Genomic DNA, 10,519 nt, shown 5'->3' on the forward strand with positions numbered 1-10,519 from the left:
GAGGGAAATTTGAGTGTTTCTTGGAGATTTAGGGGCCTTTAAGGTACTCCCAAGAGTTTTGTAGATTTCAGCTGGAGATGTAGTTGATATTAAAGATCATAACCATAATATAGTATCAGGAGCAAATAGGAAAAAGAAAAATATATGAAAAAGTTCTTTGAATTTAAAAAAAAATGGGAAAGAATATTACTAACTAGTCATTAAATTAGTTTCAAAATAGACACATTTGAATGTCAGGCAAATTATAGATTTTCTTAATTGGATTTTTTTTTTTTAGAGGACACTTACTAGGTAGTGTGAAAATTATAGTTTAATGATTTAGTCTTTTTTTTTTTTTTTGTAGAATCTTGTAAGAATTTCCTGTGTAAGAACAAACTTTTAACAAGGACTATTTGATAAAAAAAAAAAAAATGTTTCTAATGAAAATTACAAGATTTCATGCCTTGATTGCCTTTTAAAATAAGAGCTTTTCATGGAGTAGCTTAAATGTATTGTCTTATCTTGTAAATAACAAGAGAGTTCCCTAATGCCCCTTAGAACCAGATGTTTCATTGCTGTTTTCTTCTATCTCCATTCAAACTACCATTTATGGAAGGCTGTCAGCCAGGCAACATGCTAAGATGGGAAACTGTTTAAAGAAGATGCAGGGCTTGGGCTGACTGGATGGCTCAGTTGGTTAAGCAACTGCCTTTGGCTCAGGTTATGATCCTGGAGTCCCAGGATCGAGTCCCACATCGGGCTCCCAGCTCCATGGGGAGTCTGCTTCCCCCTCTGACCTTCTCTTCTCTCATACTCTCTCTCTCTCTCAAATAAATAAGTAAAATCTTAAAAAAAAAAAAAAAGATGCAGGGCTTGCCTTAAAGTTTTAGAGTTCATGAGTTATAGGAGGAAGGAGTGTACATTGAAATAATTCAACTACAGTAGATCAAGGAGTATGATGAAGTGTTGACTTTGCCTGGAGAAATTTGAGCTCTATAGAATAAGGGGTATTTTGAGTGTACCTTATAAGAATGTTCATAGTGGGTGGTGGAGAAGGGAAGGCTAGAGTATTAAAAGGCTCAAAGGCATGAAAATATATGGCACATTTTGGGGATGGTGACTAGTCTATTGTGGGTGAGCCCATTTCTGGCTCACTTAGGCCAGTCTGGGAGAAACATCCATGGTGTTATGGAATTGGGCTTTTTTTCCTCAGGACTATGATTCTAAACCATTTTTCTTTTGCCACATAAAATGACAAATGTATGTATATGCAAAGACATGTAAATTCCTAGGCTCTCGCTTTTCCTGCAGTCATTTCCGTCCCATTCAAGCGTATAGGAATACAAGAAAGGAAATTTTATTATTATAGAGAATTATAGAGAGATACAGATTTGACTTTTTACAATATGTTTGACATAATTATTTGTGCACAACTGGTAAAACTGTGTAGCTTGACTTAGGTTTAGAACAGAAGGTGACTAGTAAGGAATGACTAGTAGTAAATAACTATCACAATATAGTAAGACTGGAAATGAAGCCTTGAAGATGGATTTTAGAAATCATGGAGAAGTATAATTGTGAGGACGAGGGTAATTTCCAGGACTCATCCATACTCTGCATGGGTCAGTTCTAATAATACTGCTTTTATATTCACCTTTTTCACACACATTCTTTGTCTCTTTTTCTCTCTCTCTCTCTCTTTCTCACACACACACACACACACACACACACACACACACTGCACATCTATTGCCTCCACACTGCTGTGGCCATTACCTCATCACTACCATTCTCCCATAAATCAGGACCCTTTTCAGTAGCTGTTTTCACATGGGGTCATGCCTCTTTGAAATGGCTGCTTAAAAACACACATTTTAAAAAAAAATTAACAGGTATGCAGCAGATATCCCTGGCCCTCATTCCTTATCCTTGACCATCTCATCCTTCTTATCATCCATCATTTAGATAATGAAATACAACTTAGAGATGTGAGGATAAGTAAGATTATCTGTTGTACATATTACTTGGTATACTTGGTTTAAAATAAAACACCTTTTAGGCAACTTCACAATGTCCCTTGCATCAAAAGAAATACTTCAGAATGTTATGTACTACTTCGCTAACATTTTCTTTCCCAGAAAGATGAGTACTGATATTCTTTTTTCTCTTCCTCATTCAGAGGCTCATTTTTCCTCTAGAGTCTCCTAATACCCCTTTTATGTACTTACTCCACCTCCCTGTTGTCTTTTCAAGAGTGCGATACCTGAAATTGGCCTGTTGATCCTTGTGTAGATACAGCAGGCTTCAGTACAAAAGTAGAAAGGAGTTTTCTAGTTCTTACAGTAAACAACTTGGCTGGCATTTAGATTTTAGTATCTCATTGATTTGGTGGTTTCAGACGACTATTTATAATGATTGATAGTTAATAGTTCATCGTAAAATATAGAGCTTAGAGATCAGCTGATCATACCTGTACATTTTATAAATGAGAAAAGAGATCAAGAGCACTTAAACATTTATTCCTGATAATACAGCAAGTTAGGCCTAGCATCTCTCTTGATTCTGTGCCAGTGTCTTACGTTTTCTTCCCTTTCTTTTTCTCTAATTAATTTTGAATTGCATAGTATAGATATATTTCTCTTGTAAAAAGTTAAAGTATTATTGGTAGCTTAAGGCCATTTGCCCCCAGAATCACAGCCTTCTTCCTAGCAGTAAGTGCTGTTATCACTTTGATGTACGTTCTGTTAGCACTTTTATTTGCATTTGCTTATGTAAGTGTGTGCATCTGAGTGTGCATATATGTTACCTAAGTGGTATTTTTTTTTCATTAGTGAATTTTTCAATGTACCCAGTCAAGATGTAAGCAGAGTTGGATTACTTTTTTTTTTTTAAAGATTTTATTTATTTATTTGACAGACAGAGATCACAATTAGGCAGAGAGTCAGGCAGAGAGAGAGGGGGGAAGCAGGCTCCCTCTGAGCACAGAGCCCATTGCAGGGATCCTAGCACCCTGGGATCAGGGTCTGAGCCGAAGGCAGAGGCTTTAACCCACTGAGCCACCCAGGTGCCCCAGAGTTGGATTACTTTTTACAAATGTGTACTTTCCAGTGCACACAGGGATATAGATCTGCTGCTTATCTGTCCTTTCCTTTAGCCTCATTGGATGTTTGTCCATTTATTCATTCAATTAATATTAAGTGCCCATTAATACTACCTTCAAGAATTTTATATATTAGACTTATAAAAGTTAAACATGTACAGAGATAGCTAATATTAAATAACAAGTGCCATTAAAAATGTATAAGAGATCATTCTGTTTTCTATCTCATTACCTGGAAGATCTAAATAGCATAGGAAAAGAATTTTAAATATATTATAGAAATTCTTTGATGTCATTTGTTAAATTCAGTGTTTTAGCTTAAAAATATTTTGATAAGACTCCACTTCAACTGACCCTAACTGGAGTATTAGAGCATTATAACTGAGACCTCAACTATTTTTTAATTTATATAGGCTTAAGGCATAGTTTTAAATTAAAATATCTGTCTTAACAGCTTTTTTATTTTTAAACAAACTTCAGAGCCAGGTAGAATTGCGGAAGCTAACTGTAGCCAACAGTCATCCACATTCAAAGCGTTGTCAGTAAAAACATATACTTGTTTTAGAATTGGGTCAGACATGAGTAAGTGAGGAAAAAAAAACTTCTGGATGTTGATTGATTGGAAAGTTTGCTCTCACTATCCCCTGATTCAGTAATGGCATCTGGATATCTGAGCAGAGGAAATCCTGGATCTTGTGACTTCTCTTAAAGAATAGAATCTAGATTCAGATCTAACCATGTGTACAGAGTGCCTACTTCTGCCAGGCACATTCATATATGAAGTTTCATTCAGTCACTCAGATGATTGAATCAGTTCTAAAAAGTTAAAATGGTTTTACTTGAAATGAACACTATAACATGGTTATTTTTCCAGCATGGTCATTTATTACAGTTAAAAGGAAATATTATAAAACATTTGGATATTCCTTATATGCTCCTCGTTTAAAGTGACCAAATATGTAACTCTTCAATATTGTCAAACCTTACAGCTTAAATCCTTTCTTTTGTAATTATTATAATTTATAATAATTTTAAGAATAGTAAATATTAAAGAAGAATTGTCCAAAACTAACAGGAATTCTGGATCTTACTAGCTCTAGTACTAGTTTATTTTGAAATATTGAGTGAGCAGGTTCAGATTTCTAACCTTAGTTCTCTTTTAAATAGGGAAAAGACTTTCTACTGAATATGGTAGATTAAATTGCCCAAGAACCATAGGTACAAGATACTGTATAAGTTTGAAGTGGTAACTGCTTAAAGTATATCCTGGAGAGAAGGGGTTTAGGTTGAAAGATGTAAAGTGGGCATAAAGAACATTCAACGTAATTGGACTTTTAAAAAGTACTCTCTTGCAGTGGAGTGATAAGTCTTTACGAATTATGTTCTTAAAAGCAAATATTGCTCTTCAATATTTCATTAGATATTCATTAGATATTTCATTCCATAGTTCATTTAGAGAAAAAAAAATGGGTGTTTGTGATTTCCATGTATTGATTCTACAGTGGCAGACAAATCATCTATTATTTGGATCTGAGGTGTATCAAGACATCAAATGTTAATTAGGGTCTTTGTGTTCCTTTGTTAAAAAGCATGGCACATAGGGGTGCCTGGGTGGCTCAGTCAATTAAGTGTCCCACTCTTGATTTCAGCTTAAGTCATGATCTCAGGGTCATGAGATCAAGCCCTGTGTCCAGCTCCACACTCACCATGGAGTCTGCTTGAGATTTTCTACCTCTCCCTCTACCCCTCCCCCATTGTGTGCACACACACTCTAAAATAAATAAAATCTTGAAGAAAAAAAAAAGCATGGAACATAGCTCAAAAAAAAAAAAAAGTCTCATTCTCAAAGTCTTGCACCAAAGCCAAAGAGAAAAATAAACCTTGTTAAACCAATTTAATAAAAACATGTAAAATTCAGTTATAACCCTTTTCTTACATATTTTGCTGTTCTATGACCTAAATTTAAAATTTTGTCTATGACTGTAAAAATGCTAATATGCAATGTTTAATATTAATTATACTAGGTTGGGAAAAGTATTATGGAAGAAAAGGAAAGTCAGAATATTTTAAATGAAATGAAGACTGCTTGGTATACATGGAGATTATTTTGGTTTTTTGAAGGAATGGAGAGGAAAGACAGAAAGTAGAGTTTGCCAATAGACTTGAGAGAGGTAAAGGCGGGAGAGAAATTAGGTGATAAAATTGACAAGCATCTTCACAGATTTTTTGAAATTTTTTAGAAGAAGTAATTGCTATGATGCCTAAGAGAAAACTGTAGTTGGTAGTTTTTTTGTATGCGCAGAGGAGAAAGGAAAGCTGGAAGCTGGTGAGGAAATGGTACCAGTTGATAGCAGTATAACAGTCATGTTGAATTTAAGTAATAGGACATTGAGAAAGGAATTGACCTTTAAAGTGCTAAGGAATTACTGTCAAAAATTACTCCCAAGATCCACTGTCTAGGACCAATGATCAAAGAGCCCAGCACCTCAAGATACAGCAAGAGTATTGCTATCTCATGAATTTTGCCATTTCCTGGCTTCTTGCTACCTTTTCCAGGTAACTCTATCTAAAATATCTTGTTTTGGGGCGCCTGGGTGGCTCAATGGGTTAAAGCCTCTGCCTTCCGCTCAGGTCATGATCTCAGGGTCCTGGGATCGAGCCCCACATCAGGCTCTCTGCTCAGCAGGGAGCCTGCTTCCCCTGCCTCTCACTGCCTGCTTCTCTGCCTGCTTGTGATCTCTCTGTCAACTAAATAAATAAAAATCTTTTAAAAAAATAAATAAATAATAAAATAAAATATCTTGTTATCATTTGTCTCCTACTCCTATATTGCATTAGGATGTAAACTCCATGAGGTTAAGAATTTCTTTGTCTCTTTTTACAACTGTATCCTCAGTGCCTAGGACAGTATATAAAAAAGTTCCAGATTGAACCATCAGTGTATTAAAAGGTAGCCTATCATTTCAAAATTTAGGATCAGTAAATGAAAATCAATATTAAGTTTGGCAGGAACCTCAGAGGTCATACAGCCACTGTTACTTCCACTATGTGTGGGGTCTTTGAGGGAGATTTTTACTACTCTGAGTCTTGCCTCAGGTTTGGGAATGACGGTTTTGATTTAGTGCTTTTTCTGCTTTTCCTTTCTCCATTTCTCTTTTTGGGGGATCCAACATAGATAATTTAACTAGTTTTTTCATGTAACAACACTGATTTTGTTCAAATCCCCCACTCTGTAGGAACTCCTTATATGGCATATGGTTCCATGGGGCCCTTCTAGGAGTAAAGATTACACCACCAGGGTGTGTGTGCATGTGCGTGCATGCGCACATATGCATGTGTATTTCATCCAGGAAATATTGAACAGCTTTTATGTGCAAGACTAAGGATATAATGTGATAAAAGATACGTATTAGTCCCTGCCTCCACAGGATGTACAGTCTAGTGGAATTTTACAAATAAAGTCTCTAAACTCTTTCCCTACCTTGTCTTTATTCTCAAGTCGTTTAGAAAGAAAAGGCAGAATAATGGGAAGAAATTAAGAACCATGGGAGTTAAACTTTCAATGAATGGTATTAAGGGCAAATACCCAGTTTTTAGTTTGCAGGGCCTTTACACTCAGTCCAGTTCATTCAACAAATACCTGCTGAGCATCTCTAGCCCTTGGCTAGATTCTGAAGAATGAAAGCAAGGTATGATACAGCCCCTACTCACAAGGGAGGGAAAAATGCAAATGTACAAATACACTTCGGTGTGTTAAGTGCCACATGTAACTATCTTTTGAGTGATCCATTCCATTGGACAGTTTTAGCTAATACAAAATCATTCAGACTAAATTAAAATCTACCTCTATTTAATTTCTGTTTTGTGGTTCCAGTTTTGTCCTCTGCTCTTCATTCATTTATTCAACCCATAAGCATTTGTTGGGGAACTACCATGTGCCATTGGCCAATAATTTTTCTTCATAGATAAATAGGACAGATCCTTACTCTCGAAAAGGTTAGGATATAATTTTGTGACTGAGGAAGTTGTTTAACCTACTGTAAGCTCAGTTTCCTCCCCTTGTCATGAAGGTAGCATTAGTAATGACTTCTTAGAATTGTTGTGAAGATTAAATGAATAATGCATGAAGTGTGCTTAATACAGAGCCTGGTACACAGCTTTCAACAACTGATAGCTATTGTTATTGGTGGGTTTAAAGAAGGATCCCAGTAAGTAAATCTAGCAGTTGCATGGTTGTTATGAATGCCCTAACAGAAGTAAACCCAAAATGCCATAGGAATATACCAGAGGAACACCTAATCTTGTCTGGAGAAACTAGGGCAACACCCTGCAGGAGGAGACATGTATTTAGTATGGTGGGACTATATAGTGGGGGTAGGAATGTTACAGAGAAAGGTGAAAGAGAATGGTGCATTTTGGGTATTCAGTTTAGACGCTACTTTGCAAAAACTACAATATGAATGGCTTTGGATGCCGTGCTAATTAAAAATGTGTCATGAAGATAATGGGAAACTATTGAAAGCATGCTGCATAATTAAAATTTCTAAATTAGGGCAGTGATGTAGGAGAGCAGAAGATGATTGAAGAGAAAATTAGGACTTTATGACCAACTAAATGCAAACATAGGAGGAAAAGAAGAGAAGGTGTCAAAGATCATTTCTAAATTACTGTTTTGAGTGAGTGAAAGGCAATAACATAGGGAGAATGGAGGGGGACAGATAAGTTCAATTGCAGATGTGTTGAGTTTGAGGACAGCTAGGCACTTGAATATTCAGATCAGGAGTTTAGAACTAGTCTAAGGCTGCAGATTTGGGATATATCAACAGGTGTCAGTTGAAGCCAACCTGTATATACTAGATCGAGGAAGGCCAACATTAAGGGGTGATCAAACAGCTCATAAAATTTATTGAAAATGAATGTCTAGGCGTATTAGAAGAAAATCAAGAAATAGGACTATCCCAGAAACTAAGAGAGGAAAGAGTTGTAAAGAAGTTAACAGTCACCAGTGCTGTGAAGATAAGAAAAAATTGTTCTTTGGATTAAACAACTAGGAAGTCATTGGGCAAGAACTATTTCAGTAGTGAAGGGACGAGAATGTAGATTGCCAGAGATTGTGGCATGGATAGGAAGTAAGTGCAGAAGACATCGCCTGCAGGTCCCCTTTTCAAAAGCTGTGAAGAGCAGAAGATAGATCGTGTAGAAACTAGAGGACCAGAACAAATCTGGTTTATATAAAGATCATGGAGACTTGACCTCCTTTCTGTGTCCACAGGAAAGAGCCAGGAGAAAGAGAGAGTTGAAGATACAGCATAGAGTGTAAATAATAATAAAGAATTCCTAAGAAGGCAGAAGAAGTGACATCCTACGGATTAATATGTCTTGAATAAGAGAAAGTCTACCTCTTCCGTTAACCAGAGCTATGTGAATACAGGTACATCTAAAGGGGGAAGCAGACTTGAATTGTTCAGTGATGTCTTTGAGGTCAGGTCATCTTCTTAGAGTTGGTAAGAGGAGTGGGGATGGAACTAAGCTACAAGAACTTGAAAATGTCCCTTGAAAGGGGAGAAACCTAGAAATAGTGGACAGTGGTAGCATCGCCATTTGGGGCCCATTCTTTGTCAATGTTTCCCTTTAGTAACGGAGACAACGACAATCGCTGCACTAGATGGGATATGACCAGCATGCTGTAAGATAAGACTACAGTCCTCCTTTAACTGTTAGTTCCCTGGTTTGGAATCTTGTACTTTTACTAATGTAGCCTCTGATGGGATGGGCTGTTTTTAAAACAGGTCCTTCAAACTGAAAGGCCAAGAAAACACATTTCTTCAGAAGCAAGGGTCAGAGAAAGTTTTGAGTCCGTAAGGATTACTATTCAAAAGAACGTGCTACTTACAAAAGCCAAGAATTAACTCAGAAATCTTCAAATTTAATTAGAAACCCTCCTGAATATATTTTCAACATAGCAAGAATTAGTTGAAAAGTGAAGGCCTGGTTAATGTTTAAAAATGTCTGTTGAATATTGAATGCAGATGGCATAGGCATCAAATAACTATGCTATATGGATATGTCATTATTTCGAACTGTCAGTGAGTTGGAAACTAGATTCAACTATAGATTAATTTTGTTTTTTAAAACTCTGTTTTTAAGTGTTTTATTTGCTAACCATTTCCTCTTCTCCTATACCTGGCTACTTGGCAGTCTTATGTTCATTCCCTTGCCACTGAGCCCGTTTATTACTCCTGCTCCACTGTGTTCTAAAATCTTTCATTTAACCAGATCAGCTGAAAGTTAAAACCAGTCATGTTAATCTCAAATACAGCTGCTTTTACTGAACTGCTAATTTGTGTGTGCAATCATCGGCCTGTATTGAGGGATGCAATAATAAAATATCTTCATAAAAGATGGTAGTTGTGATTACTATAGTAGTCACAGTAGGGTAAGTGTACCTTTTGATTTTGGGGAGACAGTCTCAGTTTATACCCGTTGTCCCAGCATAATGTCTAATGGTTCCACTTTTCTCAGAAAATGCCACAGTTACATGATCAGGATGTTGTTCTTTTCATTATACAACATCCTATTTATGAGGTGCTTTGCGAGAAACTTTTGATGCTGTTCATAGGAATCAGTCATATCTGTGCTTCTGAACAATTGGGTTGTTTTTATTATATACACATGGTGACTCATAACTACTCAGGTAGCCCTTTTTTAAGTTGACCTGAGCCAGATTTGCCAGCTGTCTTAGAACAAGTTCAGTGGTATACATTTTTATTTTAATCTTATTTCTCTGTTTTTCCTTCTTGTTTCTTTTTTCCTCACCTATTTCTAATATGTATCTTGAATTGTATGCATTCTTGTCAGCTATCTTAAGTTCTTTTTGAGATAAGGCAGTGAATAAAGCACAAAACAAATATATTGCTTCTAGAACTTATCTGATATTCTTGAATGACCGAAAACAGCTTTTTTCAACTTGACTGTTTAATGTTTCTCATTTTTGTCTCTTTGATCTGATAAGTTTTGAAGAGATTGTCAGATTTTGACCAAATTTTTGATACATCGTTAGATGAAGTTTCCTTACTACAAAGTTGATCTCTGATCAGTTTGCACCTTAAAACAAAATACAGCTGGTAACATTTTTCAAATGGTTTTATTTTCTGTGATTGCAGAGCTTGAATAGAGAGACGGTCCAACTCAGTGTGAGGTGGGGAGGAGCACACAAGAGTTTGTTATCAGATAAACCTATCCCTGCCACTTACTATGTGACTCTCAGAAAGTCTCTGAATTAATCTAAGTCTCACATCTTTCACCTGTAGCTTATACATAATATTACCGAATTCTTAGAGAAATGAGACAACATGCAATGAGTACCTGGCAGATAGGTATACAGTAAATTTTACCTAACATTGTTGTTGTTATCTTTCCAATTTACAAATCACTGACAAT

The sequence above is a fragment of the Lontra canadensis genome, unplaced genomic scaffold (genome assembly GCF_010015895.1).
Source record: "Lontra canadensis isolate GAN:19392208 unplaced genomic scaffold, GSC_riverotter_1.0 scaffold59, whole genome shotgun sequence".
Classification (NCBI taxonomy): Eukaryota; Metazoa; Chordata; class Mammalia; order Carnivora; family Mustelidae; genus Lontra; species Lontra canadensis.